Source organism: Arvicola amphibius, chromosome 2 (assembly GCF_903992535.2).
Source record: "Arvicola amphibius chromosome 2, mArvAmp1.2, whole genome shotgun sequence".
NCBI classification, from domain to species: domain Eukaryota; kingdom Metazoa; phylum Chordata; class Mammalia; order Rodentia; family Cricetidae; genus Arvicola; species Arvicola amphibius.
Window position 1 is genome coordinate 80,068,711 of NC_052048.2, and position 23,151 is coordinate 80,091,861.

Here is a 23,151-nt window from a genome sequence, read left to right on the forward strand (position 1 = left end):
TGTTTCACAAGAGCAGAGCTGTGTCTCTGGTCCCACAATGAGGACCAACCTGAAACACCCAGTTCATCCAACTACAGCATCTTAGAGAAGTAAAGACCTATGAATTGATGTTGGATTTTCCTCTTTGCCATTAATAAATAAACTGCCTTGGCCTGTTGATAGGGCAGAACTTAGGTAGGTGGGGAGGACTGCACTGAATGCTGGGAGAAAGAAGGGTGGAGTCAGGGAGACTCCATGGAGCCACTGGAGATAGACATGCTGAAACTTTGCTGGTAGGCCACGACCTCGTGGTGATACACAGATTAATGGAGATGGGTTAAATTAAGATGTGAGAGTTAGCCAATAAAAAGCTAGAGCTAATAAGCCAAGCAGTGATCTAATTAATACAGTTTCTGTGTGGTTATTTTGGTTCTGGGCGGCCAGGACGAACAAGCAGCTCCATGCAACAGACTGGCACCCAATGGGGGGCCAACTAAATCCATGTAAATCTGAGCAGACTTAGAGAGATTTTCCTGATTCAGTCATAGCAGAAAAAAAAGGTGTGGCTGTTTTAAAATGCCAGCTTTCTGGGCTATGCTGCCAGCAAGACCTCTGGCTCTTTGGTGAGACAGAGCATTTGAGTGGTGTTTTTGAACAGACTGCTGCAGCTTGCTTAATGGCAACATAGACCTGCTATGTGATGGGACCCTAGAGACGGGGCAGTGTGCATGTCTCTCAGAGGCAGTGAGCAGCTCTGCCATGCTGGACTGTGCTGAGCGAGCAGGCAGTACCGTATATGTCATAGTAGTGGTGCTGCTTATGTTTCAGACTAGGCAGGCAAGCAGGAAGTACCATATATATATATCATAATAATAGCACAGCTTAAGTTTTAAGAAGCACTTAGCATATAAAAAAGTGCTCCTGGACAGTAAATAATTACAGACATGCAATAAAGGCAAATCCAGATAAAAAGACCTATAAATGGGTCAAAGTGTTGGATAAATACACATAGGCTTAGGAGAGAGAAGAAAAATAACATAGACAGTTATAAAAACAAGTAAATGGTTTTTAAAAAGGCAAAGACTTTAAAGAGACAGGGTACAGAAAGAAAAAGAAGCAACATAAAGATGGAGAATACACAGAAAGTCTAGATTATATATATATATATATATATATATATATATATATATATTATTGTGTCTTTTTGAATTTTTTGACTGTGAAGGAGCTAAGTACAGAGAGATATTTCATTGTATGGGGTGCTAAGCTAAAACAGGATGTATATTATAAAAGTATCATGACTTCCAAATTTGGGTCTAAGGATATGTTACTTTGGAAAAGAAGTTCTTCTCTTGTTTCCACAGAGGATGGGAATCTATGGATTGCTTCCAGACTGGTGTGGTATAATGGAACAAGACCCCTTGAAAGGTTCTGCAAATACCCACACAAAGAAAATACTTCATCCAATAAACAGCAAGACACAGTTTAGAGAGACACTGTTTGGCTAATGGGCCAAACAGTGATTTAATTAATACAGTTTCTGTGTGGTTATTTCGGTTCTGGGTGGCCAGGATGAATAAGCAGCTCCTTACAACAACCAATAACTAGTACTCAGATTAAATGCTTCCAGACACCACAGACGATTACTAAAAATAATCCTTTTCAGGAGGACACTTATGAAGGAAGCTCCTCCCATGACTTTTTAAGCTCATACTTCTCCCAACACCTGAGGGATGGAATAGGTGTTAACTTGAGCTGACAGAGGCGGAAACTGAGGCACGGAATAGTCATTATGATGACAGGTAGAAAGCCTAGTCTACTCAGAAAGCACTCAAAGTGGGGGCCTCAGAGAGAGCTCTAGTCCAGCCTCACTGGGCAAGATCTGCCTTCTGAAAGGGGGAGAAGGTTCGGCCTTTCACTTGACCACAGTGAGGCAGCCGAGGGCAGGACACATTCCTCTGCCATGTCCAACATGGACATACAACCATACACTTTAAATTTTAAATTGATTGAGTGAAAGAAAGCAGTCAATGTCTTGGTAACACCGGGCATATCTGTAGTGCTCAAGAACCACGTGTGGCAGGCAGCTCTCACCATGCTAGACAGAATGGACAGTTCAAGCCTGGAGGGTGCACTCCTAGGCAGATGTGGCAAGCTGCACCCTATGGTACAAGGCTGTTATTGCTAGCACCTGCAGCCAGACTGGGAGTCCAGCAACGGCTTCCAAGCAGCTCTGAGAACACAGGCAACCCTGAGCCTCCATTCCCTCTTCTCCTTCAAAAGGCCTCTCTTCAGGAACATCCTAGGATTCTGCTCACGATCCCACACAGGAGACTGTGGAATCCTCCTAGCCTTCTACCCATGCTGAGCCCTTTGTCAAATCAGACCAAGGGCCATTAGATGTTGACTACTTCCAGGAGCATCAGTCACCAGATCCAAATTAATATGTTTTAATTATTTTAAGGGTTAACATATGAAACAGTCATAAAAAAAAGACTACTCACTGGTGCACGCCTTTAATCCCAGCACTCGGGAGGCAGAGACAGGCAAATCTCTGAGTTCGAGGCCAGCCTGGTCTACAAGAGCTAGTTCCAGGACAGACTCTAGAAACTACAGGGAAACCCTGTCTCGAAAAAACCAAAAAAAAAAAAAAAAAAAAAAAAAAAAAAAAAAAACCAAAAAAAAAAAAAAAAAGACTACTCACCAGAAAGGCCAGCTAGAAATAGAGAAGAGGCTCAGCTCACCCCAATGTCCTTTCCATATAAACCTAGGAGGAAAAGGTTACAATTTAGGGCCAGAAAAAGATAAAATAAGTTAAAAGAAAGCAAACACACACATACACAGAAAAACAAACAAAACATCCTCTTGTTTCTCCAGATGAACGAGCCTGTTTCCATCTGCCACAGAATGGAAACAACACGGCTATAAGAAATAAGTATGAATCAATGCCTATGCATAGGAAGCCCCCATTCCACAGAAACTCTCTTTTTTCTCTCTAGCACAGAGCTGCGACATCCTGGCCTTTATCTCCACACATGGTAAACATCTTAAGCAGAGGCTATGTCTACCATTTCTTAGAAGATTAATATAATAGAGTATGGAGTTTTGAATGAAAACAAGCCCCATAGGCTCATATGTTTGAATGCTTGGTTGCCAGTTAGTACTTTGTAAAGGATTAGGTCCTGTGGCCTTTGTTAGAGGAGATGTTTCATTGGGGGTGGCCTTTGAAGTTTAAAAATCCCACATCCTAGGTGTTAACTTCAGCTGACAGATGAGGAAACAGAGGCACAGACAGGTCATTATGATGATAAATATAGAGCCATGCAATTCCAGGAGCCAGAAGAGATAATGGGGGGAAGGGAGGATGGTAAAGTTGTCTCTCTTTTGCCTGCTGTCTATGGATCAGGAAGTAAAACCCTTGGCTACTGCTCCAGCACCATGCTGTCTGCTTCCCACCATAATGATCACGGACTAACCCTCTGAAAATGTGGAGCAACTCCCCAATTAAATGCCTTCTTCTGTAAGTTGCCTTGGTCATGATATTTCTTTGCAGCAATAGAATAGTAACTAAGCCAAGAGTATGCTTTAAGAGGTAAATGGTGGCTTGTGCCTATAATCCCAGGACTTGGGAAGTTGAAGCAGGAGAATTGCCATGAGCTTGAGGTTCGCCTGGCCTACACAGTGAGTTCTAGGACAGCATGGGTTAATGTGGTTTGGTGATCTTCTCACCATACTATACTGAGGAAATTCAAAAGCAGAGTTCAGGGCCAAGGAAAACAGAAACCTCAAATCACTGGGCTAAAGGGAATTATTTATCCTGGAAGAATTCAAAGAGGCTGGACTGTGACAATTTTAGCATCCCCCCCCATTATCTCTACTGGCTCTTGTAATTATATTAATTAAGCTTTAATTAATTAAAATGGCAATAGGAAGTGCCAAGTACAGTCACAGCACATTGGTAATTGACTCACACCTCACAGTAAATTATTTCTATTTTGCAGTAGAGGACACCTAGGCATGGAAAGATGAAGTAACTTCTTCAAGGTCACACAAATAGAAAGTGGCAGGGCTGGGACTTAAGTCCTATCTGTCAGGCTTCTATATTGCTAGTATACAAGCCCCTTTCTAATACTGATGATGAACATTTAAAACGCATTGAAAAACACTTCAGGGACATGCAACCAAAAAGAAAAAAAACAATTGGGCTCGCTGAGCAAACAGCTTGCAGACTTGTCCCTAACACCCTTCCAGACTGCCAGCTTTGACTCTTTTCTGTTGAGAAGTTCTAGAGAATGCCAATCTTTTAATTTTGCCATATTCTCAACATTTATTCTTAAACTCCCTCAGCATGGTAAAATAACCAAAACAAACAAACCACCACCACCACCACCACCACCACCACCACCACCACCACCACCACCACCACCACCACCACCACCACCACCAACAACAACAACAACAAAAACCATTGACTTCATGGTAACAATCAACTAAAGATATTATCTACCAGCAAAACTGCAATTCCAGCTGGGTTCTTAGCAAGGGCACTTTACAAGGAACAGAGACCAAGTGGGTCCTGGTAACTCCAGTCCTTCATGTTGTTATAAACCAGCTTACATGTGACTGCACGAGCTGGACTCTTAGGAACATGCGACCTGCCGGAAATAGTTCTACTTTCTCTTCCCTGGGCACCATGCTGTAGACGCTGACACTGCTGAGCTCCGGGCTTTAGAATGCTTGAAAACACTTTTTATACTTTATACACTTCTCAGAACAATCGTGTGAGCAGGAAAAGACAGTTTTTCAAAGGTACAAAAATAAAATAAACAAACTTCAACAACAAAATCAACACAAAAAGTCTGAGGGGGTCTGCTCTTCATGAACTGTGTTTTATCCTCTGCACCAGTCCCTGCCCCTCTCTTAGGTTTTGGTTTTCTCTGTTGTGAAATCTATTGCACTTTCTTCAGAAGACTGCCATAGCTGGTCAAGAGTAGGCACATGGATGGGTACGGAAACTCATTCCTGGAATCCTTGAATTAGAGAGGCCAAGGCAAAAAAAAAAAAAAAAAAAAAAAAAAAAAATCAACAGTTTAAGACCAGCCTGGACTACAAGGTCAGTTCCAGGCCAACCTGGGCTACAGAGACAAAGGAAGGAGGGGAGGAGAAAGGGTGAGCAGGAGAAAGGGAAGGAGGGATAAAATAAATGACACACCTTCTCATAATCACCTGTCATAAAAAATTTCAAAACCAAGTTATATCCTTGAGATTTCATTTTTAATTTTTAACAGGTTTACGATCATAAAATTTCTCAAGGAATGCCCACTTTCAGATTCTTCTGGAACCTTCTTGCTCCCCAGAGAGAGGAAAAAGCACATATGGATTAGAAACTCAAGGCAGGCATAACTTTTGTTTCAAAACCTAAGGAAAACAAAATAAGCCTACCTGGCCCTGAACCTAAAACTGTGGATTTCATGTGAACACAAATGCTCCAAGCTCCCTTCCTCACAGCCACAGATGAATTATATATGTTGGACATAAAATTCATGTTGAGCAAGAAAGGCATTACTATTAAAAACTAGGGGTCCACATGGCCCTCAAAGCACAGTTTGCTCCCAGGCTCCATGTCACAACAAGGTGGTCAAGAGTAACAATGTCCCAGAATTCCAAGATCCTGACTTCTCTGCAGAAGCACCTCCCAGGCTGGCCTGGCCTCAGCGCCTCAGCCAATGGCATCTGCAGCCGTGAGCCTCACTTATGCTGAGCTGTGGTGTGTGTGTGTGTGTGTGTGTGTGTGTGTGTGTGTGTGTGTGTGTGTGTACTGTGTGGAAAAGGGAACAGAGGGATTCCTCTTGAGGGCATGCTGCTTTGTCTTTACACACAACAGGATGAAGCAACATTTTAAATGTGGAAGTTTCTGGTTTGACTTTGAAAGGTCGGATTATACAATGCCCATAAGTTTCAGGGAAGGGGCTTGCAGGGACTGTGGACCTATGCTGAAAGGCTCCTCTTAGACCTCAAATGTAGACGAGGAAAACAAAATGGCATTTGGCGACTCCGAGCAGCCAGAGACTGATTCTCCACTGTCTAAGATCCCTGATACACAGACTACACATGATGACCTTACACGGTTCTCACACTGTACTTGACTTGAGCTTCCCAGGGGCACTGCCTCTGGATCACACCCAGAAGGGTTGACTCCACAGGTCTGGGTGTGGTTGGGTGTTATGATTTTCAGTCCCTCCCAGCTGATGCTGCCACCCAGACAAGTGTCTGTCCTACACCCTGGGAACATCTGCTTCCTTAAAGCTGTTAGACCCCAATCCCTCCAAGTGTTGTCTTTCTAACCAACCAACACTTTCAAAAGAACACAGACTAAAACCGCTAAACTTTGTTCAAGACAAGAGGGTTAAGGTCAGCCTTTGCTGTGTGCAAGCTTCCCTCTACCTGCCTACACAATGCCGATTACAACACAGAGTGAGTAAGCACAGAACACACCTCCCAGCAGAAGGTAAAAAGGACTGCTTTGAAAGGGTCAGAATGGCTGTGTACCACCAAGTCGGCTATGACAGGCTCCACTGCCCTTTGGACTTCTTAACATGGCTTTCCCATCCCCAGAGCTCCACCTGGCTCCTCCTAGACACAAATCTCTTACTCTCAGGAACCATGGCTCTGCGCCCTTCCTCCACTCTCTGGCAGGGCAGCTGGCTACCCTTCCCAGCCTCTCCCTTGGTTTCCAGGTGGACCTTCACACCCATAAATACCTTCAGGGCAGCAGGCAGGGAGCTGGGTGGGGAGACAGTGTTTCCTAAGGCTCTCCCTCAGGCCAGGCTCTTGCCCACTCAGCCAACCCAGGCAGGGTTAAGCCAGGTGACAAAGAGGGACAGAGCCCAACCAGCTTCTGCAAAGCTCCTAGTTCTGGGGGTTGGATTGAAAAGACAATACAAAGCCAGGAAAAGAAGAGGAATGGTGCTCTAATCTTCTCTCTGCCGTTTACTTGCTAGCTTTATTACTTTAGTTATTTAGAAGTGCCTCAAATTCCCTATTTGTAAGGTAGAAATTAATGTTTTGATCCAATTCTTCCTGAAACTTTTATCAAATTATGTTATAATTTTAATTTAATACAAATTCTCCAGAGACTTCTTGATACTATAATTTATACATTTATATTCTATAGATTTATATTCTACAAATACAGCTTGTCACTAGCAATGAAAGATTAATAAAAAATGCACTGAATTCAAGATAAAAAAATGTCTAGAAGAAAGACAGAAATATAGGCAAAACTACCTAGCCCAAGGTAATCATTAGCAAACTTGTTGACTAGCTTGGTACAGTAAACACAGACTAGAAAATAAATATAAATATGACCAGAGAAGATGTAAAACAGAGCAAAGTCATATTCAGTAATTTACACATTCTATGTCAGGCGCGCGCGCACGTGTACACGTACACACACACACACACACACACACACACACACACACACACACGAGACTCAGGACAATCCAGAGGGGGCAGATGCTGCTAGCCTTGGGTCACAAATGAAAGGTCTCAAGGTGAGGGAGGAAGTCACTGGATCCACACGTGGCTAGCATGTTACAGCAAGGCTTTTGCACTGGCTTCACGCTAAGACATGCATGTGTATCTTCCATCACACTGCCTCTGCCTTACCTGGGAATGCATTCCTGACTCCTCCAACCCCTTCCCCAGCCAGGCTCAGTCTCCCCTGCGCTGTCCTTACACTCCTTGCTCTAGATCTCGTCTCCCCTGACTTAAGACAGAGGAGATCAAACAATCACAGGTGTTTCATACGCATCTTCTTAATGGATCAACAATCCACGAAATTAGGCTGGTCAAAGAGGGAGAAACCCTCTGATTAACTTAAGGAAAACTTTCTCAAAAGTAATGCACTATCCTCGTGTACTCAAACTTGCTAAGAATGCAGGTGGAATAAACTCCAGCGAGCCACAAGGCACATGACAGACCCGCCAACTCACTATGGAATTCCTATAAGCTGGACAACACGCAAATTCAGTTCTTCAAAAACTGGATTTCCCAGCTGAAAAGTGCTGGTGAAGCTGCTACACAGATTACTAATCGCATCTTCTCAGTTTCTGTACTTACCTTGTTGCCTGCTGGAAGGACTGGGCGAGGCTGATGTGAAAGCAGCAGGCTAGACCAGCTGAGCCTGCCCCACAGAGGGCAGCTTGCTGGTAATGGTCACGGGGAGTCTGTACACCAGGCTCTGCTAAATCTCACTACGAACTCTTCTCAAATCTACAGTCTACCTGTGGGGTAGGTGCAGTGGTCACCTCCATTTTACAGGGATAGGGCTGTGTGAGACAGAAAGAGGTGCAGGGAGAGAGGAGATCCAGATAACTCCTGGAAGTTAGAGCCTGACACCCTGCAGAGAGGGGAAGGTCCTGAAATGACCTAGAAAGAGGCAAAAAGAAAAGCAGACTCAATGGGGAGAATGAGATCAGCTTCAACAATGTTTACTTGAAAGTAATTCTCTAAGCAAATATCTGTGCCTGGATCCCTGAGGATTTTCAAGCTCAGGTATCCCCTCTCCTTATCTGGTTCTACAAACTGCTCTCCTACTCATACACTCTCCTTTGGTACACTTAAAAGGGTTTTAAAGGCAAGAGTTAAAATAGTTCAAAAACTTTCCCCCTTTGGTAACACATAGCTCACGCCCCCAGTACAGACTCCCTGGTCACTATAGCTTATCAGTGAACAGCGATTTCTTTATGAAGCCTTGTTGGCATTGTCATTAAATCCAGTATCTTAGTTACTGTTCTCTTGCTATAATGAGACCTCATGACCAAGGAAACTTACAAAAGAAAGCACTGAATTGGGGGCTTGTTTATAGTTCTGGAGGGTTAGTCTTGACCCATAGGCAGCAGGCAGGGAGAAAGACACTGTGTCTGGCACAGGCTTCTGAAACCGCAGAACCCTCACCCCAAACACTGTCTCCAACAGGCCACACCCCCCAATCCATCCCAAACAGTTCCACTAACTGGGGTCAAAGAATTCAAACATATGAGTCTATGGGAGCCATTCTCATTCAAGCTACCACTTGGGTGGTATAATTGCACCCAGTGCCTTATGCATGCTAGGCAGGCAGTCTCAATGAGCTTTAGCCCTGTCTTGACACCTGGCTCTTTGGACTTATCCTCCTGCAGGAAAGAAAGGAAGGAAGGAAGGAAGGAAGGAAGGAAGGGAGGGAGGGAGGGAGGGAGGAAGGAAGGAAGGGAAGGGAAGGGAAGGGAAAGGAAAGAAAGAAAGAAAGGAAAGAAAGAAAGAAAGAGAGAGAGGGGGGAAGGGAGGGAGGGAGGGAAAACTTTTTGTGCTCAGCTGCCCCCAGCTTACTGTTACTCAGGCTGCCTTTTGCTCACCCAGGTCTTGGCAGAAGCATCACTTTGCACAGAGGTCTTCCCTGAGGTTCCGCACTCAGGCAGCCCTCCTATTCTCTTACCCCTCATTTCCAGGTCTCTGGCCTTCACAGTACTTATCTTGACCTGAATCAGTACCGTTAGTATGGTTTTACTAAGGAACTGCTCATATCGTGTTTAAAACCATATCCCTACAGAGCAGGCAACTGCTTTGTGGACTTGGAAAGATCATTTGGGTATTTCACAGGAAGAAGACTTGAGGCCTTTGTCTAGTTCATAGACATTTGATAGTAAAGGAACAAGGGAGACATCAGAGGAAAATGTCACCTCACTTTAATTTCCTCGATAGTCGGCAGAGCACCTGTGCCAGTGGGTGGACGCCTCTGTGGGGGCACTATTCATATGCTATTGTCAGGGACAGTGAACCACGCAACAGACCCATAAAAAGTATACCAACTTCTGGATCCTATAGATGTGGATTCATACCAGGAATGTCACTATCACTGATTATTGTACCCTTCCGAACCTGCTTCCTCCCCTGTAAATAGAGCTGGTACACCCTTCCTCAGGTTCCTACGAGGAGTATGAAAGAGCCCTGGCACAAGCCTACCACTGGCACTTAGGTAGTAATCATCACCTTTGTTACCGTTAAGTTTACTGTCAGCAAAATATATCCTCTCAACTAGGGTTTGAGATAAAATATATCCCCTAAACTAGAGGTATTGAGATTAAAGGTGAAAGGCACTGTGGGACCACAGTGGTAATAGCATATGTATAGAAAGAGTTAACACGCAGCATGCTTTCTAACATGCCCAGCACCTTAGACAAATCAGTCGCTCCTCTGCGTCTGACACAGAGACAGTCATCTGCCATCTCTGATACTAGGATGACTCTTCAGGAAACATTCCTCCTAAGATGTTCAAGTCCTAATCCCTGGAACCTGTGAATGCTGCTACAGGGCAAAAGAGACTTTGCCTCAGGCCTTAAGCAAAGAAAGTATGCTACAGGTGGACCAAATCTACTCAATATAACCAAATAACCCTCAGAAATGGAGAATTTTCCCTAGTTAGAGAAAAGAGAACAAGAGGGCAGGCAGGGAAAGTCCCAGTAAAAAAAAAAAAAAAAAAAAAAAGGGTTTCTTAATGTGGGGTCTGAGGTGTCAAGTCCAGTGGCGAGTACCAGAAAAGTCTCTAAGAAGTGAGGGTGGACCCAATGAGAAACAGCAAGAAACCAACTTCAAAGAACTGAAGTCTACCAACAGTCAAAAAGGACCTATGGTGGATTCTTCCCAGAGCCTCCAATAAGAGCCAAGCTGGCCAACAATGAGACACTACAGTCATACCTTCTGACCTACAGAACTGTGGGAGAAAGCATCTGGGTTGTCTTAAGCTCAGTTTGTGATAATCTGTTAGAGCAGCCATCAGAAACTACCCATCTCATGCTGATGTCTGATATAGTTTAACTGACAGCCTTTCTTTCCCTAGTGGTCCAGAGGTGTATTTCACAACTGACAGCATCTCAGAGGAGCTCAAACACAACTGCTTTGTAAACGGACCATCATTTAAACCATCAGGTAATTCAGACTGCAGGATTGAGTTCTAAAGCACAACAGAGTGTGCTTCCACAAAGCTCCCAAGGGTTGGATACACCATAAAGGCCAAAGGATGGTCAGTGCAGCTGCCCAGGCCAGCATCTAACACGGGATCCCAGACACAGTTGAACACAAAGACCCACAGGTACTTACCCTCAGAAACACTCATCTACTAAGGACTAGTCCTTCTAGCTACTGTGATAAATGGGCCATATCCTTTTCCTCATGGAGGGGACATCACAGCAGAGCACATCAGTGTTACAGTGATAGAATGTCACATTACAGTAAGCACTAGAAGAAAAGCTAAATATCTAGAGCACATATTAAATACATATACATGTGTGAGAGAGAGGGGGGGGGGAGAGACAGAGACAGAGACTGAGAGACAGAGATCTTTTCGCAGGTCACTCCTCACTACTGCTAGTGTGGGGACTATGAGAAAGTTCGTTGCCTGAGATTTCTTGTTTGTTTTTGAGAATAGTCTTGCTGACAGCTCACAGTGGCTTCAATCTCTCTTGTGGCCCTGGCTAACCATGAACTTATGATCTTCCTGCCTCAGCTTCCTGAAGGATTACAGACATGTGTCACCATGCCCAGCTGGCTTATTCTTTATGTAGTGGTAAACTAGCTTTATATAGGACTGCCTTTAATAAATTTTTAAAACAAAACAAACAAACAAAAAAGGACCACGGCTTTCTCCTCACCAAATCAGATTTCTGTTCTTTCAATAGAGTTCTGTCTTTTAAAAAAATGAAATTTAATTTTATATTAACAACACCCAAAAAGGTTATTGTGACTAAAGAGCAGATCTCACAAGGCTAGAGAGATGGCTCAGGGGTTAAGGTGAGTCCTGTTTCTCCAGATCACCGGAGTTCCGTTCCCAGCACCCACACCAGGGGGTTCACCATCACTTGTAATTCCAGTCCCAGAAGATTTAAAGTGCACACATGATATATACTCACACAGACACTATCACACAAATTGACAGGCAGATGGAGGGATAGATGGATGGAGGGAGGGAGGGATGGATGGATGGAAAACAGATAAGAACCGTCTTTTAAAAAGGGCACCTCTAAAGGAGCATGCAGCTCTGGCCTCTTATCTTTCTAGACTGCTGGTCTTAAGCCATTTTTACTTTCATCTCCTTTTCCTAGGAAGGACTGAGTAACTTGCTGTGAGTAAAAATCAAACAGAACAGCCCAATACACAGAGCAAAGAAACAAACAAATTTGACCTGTATAACCTTTCCAGAGACACAAATATGTGGAAAATTCTAGACCTCTGAAAAGATTTTGCAGGAAATCATTGGAATCTACATGTTTAAAGCTCTTTTTCAATCTTCCTACACACACACACACACACACACACACACACACACACACACACACACGCGCGCGCGCGCGCACATACACATGCACACACACACACACATACGCACATACCTATGTGTGTACATGTATACATTGTGTGTGTGTGTGTGTGTGTATGTGGTAATAGCAATACTAGTAGTAGTAGAAGGAGGAAAAATTTTAGGCTAGAAGATAGTTTTTTCACGGCTTTGAAGAAGCCACAAGTTAATAACACCATTAGCTGAAGACTGTAAGTCAGACATTAGCAAATGTAGCAAAACCCTACTTTGTACTTGCCTTGATTCTGTACTAATGATTTGGCAGCCCACTCCACCCAGGCCCGCATTCTTAAGTCTATATTTAAGAAATTCTGACAGACTATACACAGGAAGAAAGATTACAAAGAAAGGCCCACAGGAGAACCTACCAGCCTACACAATGTCCAAAAGACCCACAGTTAATTCAAATTTCACATCATTTCTACTTATTAAAAAAAATCACTACTCTTAAATTGTCATTTTTCACCACCCAGATTAGCAAACTAGAAAAGAACTGCCACTCCCCTTACTGGTGGGCTATGAGGAGCATTTGATTCCATACTTACCCAAGGTGGTCCCTGAGCCCCGTGGCTCAGCAGACGACAGATTCTGGGAATCTGTCCTTAGTAAGCAAAATGACAACTTAAACTGTCTTCAAAGTGCCGTCTGATCAACGGATTAGATACAACCCACAGGTCCAGGGGCAGACAATGGTCTGTGATAAATCCACACAATGGCAATCTGAGGCTACTGAAAGAGAAGCCATTTCTAGGCACTTACTGACACACCTCAGCAGTTTATATACTGCTAATTTAAAACAGTATAGAAAATACCTATATGAAAGACTGGGGAAAACACAATATATACATTCATAATAGCTTATATTTACAAGCTAATACCTGTGGGTGGTATGGGAAAGGCCTGTATTAGAATAGGATGGAAGCAAGTTTCAATATTTTTTCTTTCTAATACAAATATTAAACTTGGGGAGTACAGATAAGTTATTATTATTAATATTAATGAAGAGGTTGTCCTTAGGAGGACAACCTAAGGTATGAAAACTAGGGTATGATCAGCTTAGAAAAACAAAACAAAAAATCAATTCAAGCAGTTCAGCTGAGAAGGGGACTGGGGACCTGGGTGTAGGCAATAAGTTCGCAGGCCAAAGTCTCTTAAATCAGAGAAACTCAGTCCAGGGTTCAGCAGGTGAGCACAGTGAGTATGGACAGGGTGACTTCTGTCCTTCTGGGTGTGGGTGGCCTGGAGTCTCTGTTAATGTATTATAGCCTGAAGGAAGTCGTAGGGAAATGGGAGGCAAAGCAGAAAGCTAGCTAACCCTGCTGCCCAGGGAGCCTGCCAGGAGTGTTTGTTTGCCATCTGGATTAAGTGGTAGCTGAGGCATTCTGCTCAGAGACTAAGTAGGTAAAACAAGAAGCAAAGCACAGGCAGATGCGTGGCACAGGAGTTCCCAGGATTTTAACAACTGAGATCACACTGAGATGCAGCTGATGAGTCTGCTCTCTAAGGAAGTCCATAGGAAATTTTTATGAGGAATTGTCATCCGCTACTTCCGCTTTGGGATTCCAAGTTCGACGGAAGACGACTCACTTCATTTAGCCCAACTAAAAGTGGAAGGTATTCAGTACTTTAGACATGTGAACGTGCTGGTATATTTTCACGAGTTGGTCAGTCCATAAACCAAGAGAGATGAAGGGCAGAGGACTGACCAGACCCTTCACCTTCACACACGCAAGGCCTGACAGCTAGACCCACCAGTTAGGACTCTGTCCCCAGCTGCTGTTCAGACTTCTCCCGAAACATGCAGAAAGAGGAAGCTAACTCTGACACAAAATCTGAAGAAGCTGCTTAAATGAGAAACTGTTAAGAGCCAGCAGGCACTAAGGGAAACAAAGACAAATTCTTTCTAGCTTCTGAAGGCTCTGGCACCAGCATTCCTCACTTCTCTCCCAAATTAGAAGGGTCTTCCTTCCCAAAAGGCGCAGTCCTGAAGGCTCCCCTAGTCATCTTATCCCGAAGAGGAGGCCCACATCTGAAACACCTCACAGGAATCCCTCCCTCTCTACATCCCCAGCAGTTCACAGGACTCCCTTCCCTGTGTCAGACACACACTGGGGTGCTTTAGAGGGCAGAAATTATTGCAGAGGAACGTATGAACTGTCCCCAGCCCAGAAAGTGTTAGGTGATCCCCAGAATGCTGCTGTGCCATCAACACTAGACAATGTCAAGGACACCCAAGCCTTTAGCTGCCTCTTAAAGCACGATGAATCCAAGACCGAGAGTCATTAGAGGATTTGTGTACCACTGACGGTGTATTCCCAGCAAATACATGGTTTGAAAAAAAAAAAAAAGGCAGTGGTTTACGTACCTTGCTGGTACACATTCAGGGACCATGGTCTTATTTCTTCATTCCTCCGGCATTTGTTAAGCTCCTACTACGTGCCACACTCTACAGCTCAGAGCACTTAAAAGGTTGTTGTAACTAAACAGGCTCTGAGAGGCAAAGCTCTTGCCAGGCACTGCACTTATCCACTTAGGAGAACAAAGCCTATCACCACTAGCCAAAACCCCCAAGTGGACTGGAAAGAGAGACCTCTTCATCCTAGAAGAGCAGCCCAGCACCAGGACATGGCTTTGTCCTGTGCGGTTTCTGCTTTCTTCTGTTTTAATGGTGTGTGGAGGTTTGTTTTGGATTCAGGGTCTCATTGCGCAGCCCTGCCAAGCCTGGAAATCACTATGGAGACAGGGCTGGTTTCAATTTTATAGCCATCCTTTTGCCTCTGTCCCTTAAGTGCTGGAATGTGGATATTATACTGTCACACCCAGTTTGGTCTATTTTTTTTTTCCTAATTTGCTAGAGATTCTGGGAACAAAATCTGAAGTTACCATGAATTTGAGATCTGAGACAGTGTACTCCAGTGGGAACTAATGGCTTAGTGTCCAGTGCTCAGGGATATCTTGGCCAGCAGCATCGATAGCTCAATAGAAATCCACAGATCTCAGTCAGTCACGTGTCCCCGTGCCTGTCCCAAGGGGGCTTGCACACAGCAGTGCTGAATGAAGGCTCTCCAGAGAAAACTCCCGTGAGATGACGGCAAAGAAGCCCACGCTTCAGTGAACACTGGATGACCACAGCCACTCAGATCCAACCTGGGCTCACACTTCTCAGCCAAATGACCTTGCCTGCAAGAGGAATGCAGACAACAGACTATTCTGCACAAAAGGATACAGAATATACGAATTTCTGAATCCCTGGCCCCAAAGTCACAAACTTAAAGTCAACAGATGCAAAAGGCAGAAGTTCTTAACAACTGACTCATTCAGACAGACCCAGAAATGGAATTCTTTTAGCTACAATCTTCCGGAGCAGCTCAAAGTATCAAGTCTGAAAGGCCTGCAACGCTCTCTCATTGTTCAGAAACCTTCGGAAATACAGAGTTATTAAAAAGGACAAAAAAATCCCTCCCTGTGCTAGGACAGCAACCAGACACTCCAGCTAAGCATTTTTATGACTCCCAATAAAACCTGCCACAACAAACCAAACATTTAAGTGACACTAGAAATGATTTTCAGGAGAGATTTGGCACACATGGAAGAATCCAGCTGGAAGTCATCTTGAGTTCAAACACCTCCACCCTCTGCCCAGCTCCAAGCTGCTGGCCTACTGCTCCCCTGCCCCTGAGAGAAAATGTAGGGTGCTGTGCACCTGCTGGCAGGAGCTGCTCTGCACCGGGACTTTGCTGGCCAATTTTCTTTCCTGTCCAGCCAAAACTTCCGCTGGGAATTGTGGGAAGACAGCTTCACAGGCCTCTGAAAGACTAGCCTATGAATGTACCTCGGGCCTGCTGAGTCTCAGATGTTATATGGGGCACTATCTGCAACAGCTGAAGCGGCAGTGAGTCCCACTGGTGAGGCACCCATAGTTCTTTTCTGGATGCTTGTCTCTCTTGTGTAAGAAGCCCCCCTTTCTTGATTTGATTTACAGCTCTCCAATGTAAGCACACACACACACACACACACACGCACGCACGCACGCACGCACGAGCACACATGCACACACGCGCACACACACACACACGTGCGCGCGTGACATTAAGTCCTTTGCTCTCTCCTTTGCCTGTATGGGTCTCTCCTATGACTCTTGGCAAAGTGCTGAATCAGCTATGGGATTACGGCAACTCTGGGGGAAAAATTGCTCTACCCCAGCAGGTTTGAACACTTAAGGAACACTAGATTCATGTGGACCTTGGTGAGAACTGAGCAAACTCTGGACTCAGAAAAGATCTAGAAAGGACCCAGGGTGTATGGCCGCTTAACGGCGAGAAACACTCAGCTGTGCTGCAACTATATTTTGTTTAGCCAGTGTTCCTGTTTCCTTCCTCATTCCTGTCATTCAGGACAGACTGGAGGTACTCTATAGATGCAGCTTGTCAAGGCAGAAGACCTGGATGTAGAAGGTACCAGCTTCTGTGAATTCAGACTTGGTGTATATGCAGCTCTTTCTTATCTCTCTTAGGGCGGCAGAGATCCATCACCCCAGTACTTGGGAGGTAGCAGTATGAGGCCCATGACTGGATAGTAGTGTACAGCACCATCTAGCATATACAAGACCCTAGATTCAATACTAGTAATGCGCACACACATACACAGTATCGTCTATGAAGATAAACCTAAAACTTTTGAAGGGCTTCCCATTTACTGCAAAGACTTGGACACTTAATTTGATGGCATTCATGTGTCACAAAAGTTGGTGTTTTTTTCCCCCCAGGGCAACAACATTCTGCTAAATGTGGTTATAGAGAATAATTTATTTTGAACAACTATTACAATGATTTGTTATATGTACATGCTTACTGGAAGAAAATGGAGGCATCCATTTGTCTGTATTTCCTTCAAGCCTTTACAAAAATATACATCGAGCTGCCATTGTCAGTAATGCACTATATTTGTACCTGTCTTCCAACTGTGCAACCTAAAACAGATGTCACGCATGAATTACCAATTAGAAAGGAAAATGAAATTAAGATCTAAAATCTATTTGCTGAGTAGGTTGATAACACAACCAATTTCATATTTAAGAGACCTAACACTACTGCCTAGTTTATTTTGTAAGTACAACTTGTCAGGAAGTTTTGAATAATAATAGCCTTTTTGGATTTGAGAGAAATATGAAAATTTTGTGAGGTCATTTTTCTGTTTTAAAAGTAATGCATGTTCATTATCTGTACAAAGATGCATTATGTTAGCACTAACTGAATACAGTCTATGTGTCAGGCAATGTTCCACAAGGTCTATGTAGACAAATTAATTTTTTCCTCACAACCTCAATAAAAGCACAGAGAAGTCAACCAACTCGTCTGATCTACACACCTAGGAATAAAACATGATCAGCAACCCATCATTATGCTGTAATGTTCTAGGAATAAAAGCAAGCAATAATTTATTCAATCAAGTCTTTCACTACAACAGGGCACAGTGTCATGGGCCCCAAACAATTCATAATGAACACTGTACCCTTTATACTGAAATCATTATAAACTAGTATCTCTGTGTCACTATCACTGACATGAGCTACAACCCAGACTAATTTGACACTATGCATCTGATAAGTATTAAAGAAAAAGCAGGTGCTGGGGGGGGTTGTTTTTAAAGTAAAAACTTTTTTCAATTTTGCAAATTTTAGCAAATGATTTAGTGACTTGATGAGTTCATTCCCTGAAGTAACTAACCAACCACTGTGACAAAAATAAACACAATTAGTCCCCACTTCTTCATGGTTTATCTGCTGGCCTTGGACAGTCATGTACACAAGAGCAAACATCAACATACTCTTGGATCACATCTCTTCAGACTTTAAAAGTCATACTTGGTTAAAGACAAATGCTGCTTCTGTTTTTGATTTAATTTCCTATCCAAGGTTAATAAATATAACTATTTGAAATAAAAACTCTCTTATGTTTCTAATTGCCTAGCCCTAAAATAGTATGCATTTAACAACACCAAAAGCATATTAAAATTATTGATCCATCATTACTACTATGGCAGAAACAGGGTATACAAGCTTAAAACATATTTACACTCATATGCACACACACACACACACACACACAAATATCTGGTCAACTTTCTAATTATTTGAGCAAGATCTCGCTCTAGTCTAGGCTAGCCTGTAACTTACTATGTTGTCTAGACTGGGTGTGAACTCACAGCAATTCTCCTGCCTCGGTTTTGCCAACTAAGATTACAGATATGAGTTACCATGCCAACATTCATCATTCTTTGGAACTTAAAATTGTGAACCTGACATTTCCAGAAGGTTCTAGTTATCATAATCTACCCAGTGTCCTGCTGTGTAAACTAGGTTAAGAAAGAAAAAAAGTGACCATTCTAAGCAGTTACCGTAGGTTAGTTTCAGACTGTGTTTTCCAAAGACTAGCTCATAGTGTCATTAAAACTCTAGAAATTGAGACCACTATTACACCTACTTTATAAGCCAGACTGAAAAGGGCTAAATACTATTCTCATACTGGCCTAACAAGAAATCCTACATAGTAAACCTCTGTGAAACCGCTTCTCTTTCCAGTCAGGGCTCAGAAAAATTACTTCTAGAATTTACCTTCCTAGGTAAGGCTTATACTAAAATGGAACAAACAAACACACAACAACAAAAACGTCACCTAATGAAAACCCAGCATAGTAAGAGATGTCATAGCTAACTTTTCCAGAGTTCTGTTTTATTCTGAAGCTCTTCGCTCTCACAACCAGATCACCAGGCATGCTCTGTGACAAGTGACAATAGCAACCCAACCGTCAAGAGAATTTGTCTTTCAAATAAACTCAGAACTCTCTGCACAGGTGAGTACACCGCCTTTCCATACCACACTTGCCGTCTCTTGTGAAGCACAAATCCTCATTTTCACACAGTTCTACACAAATCTAAGTGCTGTGTACCATACTGGGGTTCTACACCTAGCAGAATAGAATACAAACGCTTGTGTTGAATACAAACGCGTCGTCTTAGCTACTGTTCAGCATTCACTGGCCTTGACCCACAGCTTTCTGGTGTTTAGCTGACTGCTAAGGAAGGCCAAGGGTCTGAACATTTTATCTAAAACTCCACTTAGCAATCGACAACTGATCGCTTTTTAAAATGTGGTTGGGAGGAAGGGGTGGTCAGTGGGAAGAGGTTGAAAGAGAGTAAGGGGGTACACACATGTATGAAACACGCAAAAAATAAAGAGAAATTTAAAATATCTGAGAACCATGAGTTTATTTATTGGGAAATGGTCTTGCTGACATATACATTTTTGTTCTAAAACACGGGGGAATCTCCTTACTTGAAAGTGACTGTTTGACAACAGTAGATTTAACACCACCATTCTAAAGGGGCCTGTTTTCCCCTCTTCCCTGGGAAAGAGCTGGAATCCAGTGGTAATTTACATCCATGGTCTGAAGTGCCAAGCACTGGTGCAGCAGGGTGACCAGCATTCTAAAAACAAACCCAAGCTATTGCTTTAAAAATTGAGAACACACAGACACAGAGCCTGGCTCTGACAACATCCAAAAGATTCATTATAGACAATCTATTCAGGAGACGCTACGACCGCCCCAGGAAATATAAACAGTGTCCAAAGACAGCCGAGGGGAGAGGAAATAACTGACCGGAATGAGGCGAATCATGTGAAGTCTGTCCAACAAGGCCTAAGACATCCCCAGTGTTTCCACTGGGAGCCGCGGTTAAACGTGCCCTGGCACATGGGCATAGATGTCCCCTCCAGCACAGGCATGGGGCTGCTTCCTTTCCTACCCACTTGTTTGTGCACAGCCACGCCCGCACAGGACCACGAGACCACAGGCCTCGGCAGATCCTTCCAGCTGATTTCCAGTTGCTCAAAGTTTAACAAGAATCACGGCTCCATTTGAGAAAGTTATGAATGATTTAAGTCAAGTTTACAAGATATCCACAGCCAGGATAAATGAGTGTCAGTAGACAATAGCAATGGCGTCTTAAAATGAGGTTTAATTGGCAGGCCCTTACTAAAATAAAAACGAGTTTCTCTAACCCACAGGCTAAGCGTACGGCGCTACATTTAAAAAAGAAATAAATCACGCAGGGCTCAAGTATGAACTCAGAGCTTCCTGTTTGAGTCACCCCCGCAGGGTCCCTCGTGGAGTGTCACCCGAGGACTCTCCACGATCCTCTCCTTCCCCGCCGCGGATTGAGCACCGAGGCTGCCAACCCACGCGCGTCCGGAGACCCGCGCGGGGAGAGGAGGGGCGTGAGTGGCGGCCCCGACCCGATCCTCCAGCACCGCCGCGAGCTGGGGCAGTGACTCCCGGTGACCTCCCGCCGAAGGGTCGAGGCCGGGCTGGGTGGCAGCAGAGACACAGCCTCGGGGGTCGCTCGTGTCCCGGGCTCTCGCGTCTGTGGGCCGCGGCCGGCCTCGCTCCCGCTCCCCTCCCGCGGCCCAGGGTGCCCGCAGCCCGCGCTTCCTTCCTTTGCTGCCTCGCTCCAGCCCGCGGTCGACTCTCGGGACCCGCCCGCGGCCCCGAAGTGGCGGCGCCCCGCCCCGTCCTGTTTGGGTCCCCGCGGCCCGGTTCCCGGCGACCGCTTGGCACTTACTCACCCGTCGCTGCCACTGCCGCCTCCGCCGCAGCCAAGGAGCCGGTCTCTGCGCTCCGGGACCGCCCGACCTCTCCTCCCGACTCCGCTCCGGCTCCTCCCCGCACTCGTGGGCGGGGCGCACGGCCCGATGGGCGGGGCAGCCGCCGCCACCCGCTCTGCTCTGGCTCACCAGCCCGGGACGCCCTCGAGGCGCTCTGCTGGGGCTGTCGGGTGTGAGGACTCCCGTGCCCGTGGCATGGTCGGCGCAGCTTGCTGCGGTGCGGCGAGCGGGCAACCACGCGCGGCCACCGCCACGCGCCACCCAAGTTCTCCGCAGTCCCCGGGCTGCGAAGATGAGCTCTGCCAAACCCCTTCACAAAAGTGAGGCTCTAATCCAGAAAAGTCTGAGGAAATGGCCACCGTCATATTTAAAGGGCTCTGGAGCCACGGGGATGTTGTTTCTCAGAAATGAAGGTAAAACCAGATTGCTAAATGTTAGTTAAGTACATCACCTACCATGCCTTGCCCCTTGATCTCCGTGAAATTTGTGCTTCCGAATTCCCCAAACTTAACAGAATTGTGCGTAATAAAGTAATTGAATCAGGCTAGTCTCCCACCCCACCCCCACCCCCACCGCCGTTTTGTATGAATTTAGAGTTTGGTAGATTGAAGGGCCACTTTTGCTTCCACAATAGCTGCTTACAGTCATTCAAAGAAATGAAGCACCTGTTGCGTGTCAAGCATTATGCTAAACGAGATAGGAGATACCAACCCAAGGGAGCTTGCTTTCAAAAAGCCAGAGTTCAATAGAGATGGTTGTGCAGAAATGGTAAATTCAGCAGTCTGCTAGAGCACTCCCAGATATCTGCTTTCTCCTTTAGCAGGATCGAGAGAGAAGGCCAAAGTAGGTCACCAAGAACCAACATGGGCAGGCCCTTTAAAAAATGACAGTATTGGGTGAGAGCAGGGAGCACTGATTGGACTCAGTGTGTTGAAGGAAAAAAAGGAAGAAAGGGAGAGAGGGAGGGAGGGAAAGAGGGAGGAAGGAAAGAAGGAAGGAAGGAAGGAAGGAAGGAAGGAAGGAAGGAAGGAAGGAAGGAAGAAAACATGTTGAGGAGTGTGGTGGGAGAGTGGGAGGGGAAGTTGGGTGTGATAAAGGTACATGTATGAATTGCCAAACAATAAATGAAAGATATTCTTTAAAATGAGACATCAGACAAAAATCAAAGAATAAATAAGTCCAAGTATTGGGTGAATCTTTTGCTGGAGTTCACCTGCAGAAGAGAAGTGAGTGCTTACATGCTGGGATCTAGGCATGGAACCCCACAGCTAGCATTAAATTCACCCTGTTTACACTTACTCAAGTATGCCTTGCTTGGCAAGTGTGGTCTGAGCAGCCTCCAGAGAATGTTCCTTTTGAGGTGCAAACCACAACCTGCCCTTTATTCCGTACTTTGTACAGGGTTAGGAAACACTCAGCTGATTCAGACAGTGACAGTTCTAAGATGTACCCTAAGCAGAATGGCCTGACAGAAGCAGTGACTGTCACAGTCATTCCAGTGATTTCCATCTCTTGATCATAATAGAGCTCAGTTGTTTTCCTCTCATTAGCCTGTGACAAAAACAACCACAGTAGCTTTGTGAAGAGTGCCTGGCTTAGTTCTTCAATTGGAACTATAGAGCAATCTATAAACAGCTGTCCGCACAAGGAGAGAACAGAAACCTGAGATCCTGTACAAGCTTTTGCAGAAATTATCTATTAAAATCAAGTAATTTGAAGTGTGGCCTTTTATTTTGTCCACCATCCTCCATTTTGTATTTCTCTCTGTCTCTCTCTCTCGTATTAAAACATCAGCCTGCAGCAAATTAAGAATAAAATACAGTTTATCATTTGTATCTGTGGGGTCTGCACCCTCAGAGTCAGCTACAGGTTTAAAATATTTGAAAACAAAATCGAGTCTGTCCTGAACAAGTATGTTTTTCTTATCTTTGGTTCTTTTATAATACAGTATAACAAAATTAATATTTACAATGTATAGAACTACATAATAAATAATCTAGGAATAATTAAAGCATTATCATATGTAAGATGTAGGTAAATTATATGCATATACTATGTCATTTTATCTGAGAGTTTTCTATTCTTAGATTTTAGTATACGAGTGGAGGATGGTCC

General features: G+C 44.4%; 1 protein-coding gene across 2 annotated transcripts in view; it reads right to left on the reverse strand.

Moving 5' to 3' along the window:
* The window catches only part of Gng12 (G protein subunit gamma 12), a 108,968-nt gene extending 87,889 nt beyond the window's left edge, over nucleotides 1-21,079 (reverse strand). The window contains exons 1-2 of one of the 2 annotated variants that reach the window (XM_038319792.2): nucleotides 20,998-21,079; nucleotides 2,684-2,746 (exon numbers count right to left, since the gene is read on the reverse strand). The gene's annotated coding sequence lies outside the window, so the exon portion shown is untranslated. The remainder of the gene's footprint in view (nucleotides 1-2,683; nucleotides 2,747-20,997) is intronic. The other variant, XM_038319793.2, reaches the window with a different exon arrangement.
* Between the last annotated feature and the right edge of the window lie 2,072 nt (nucleotides 21,080-23,151).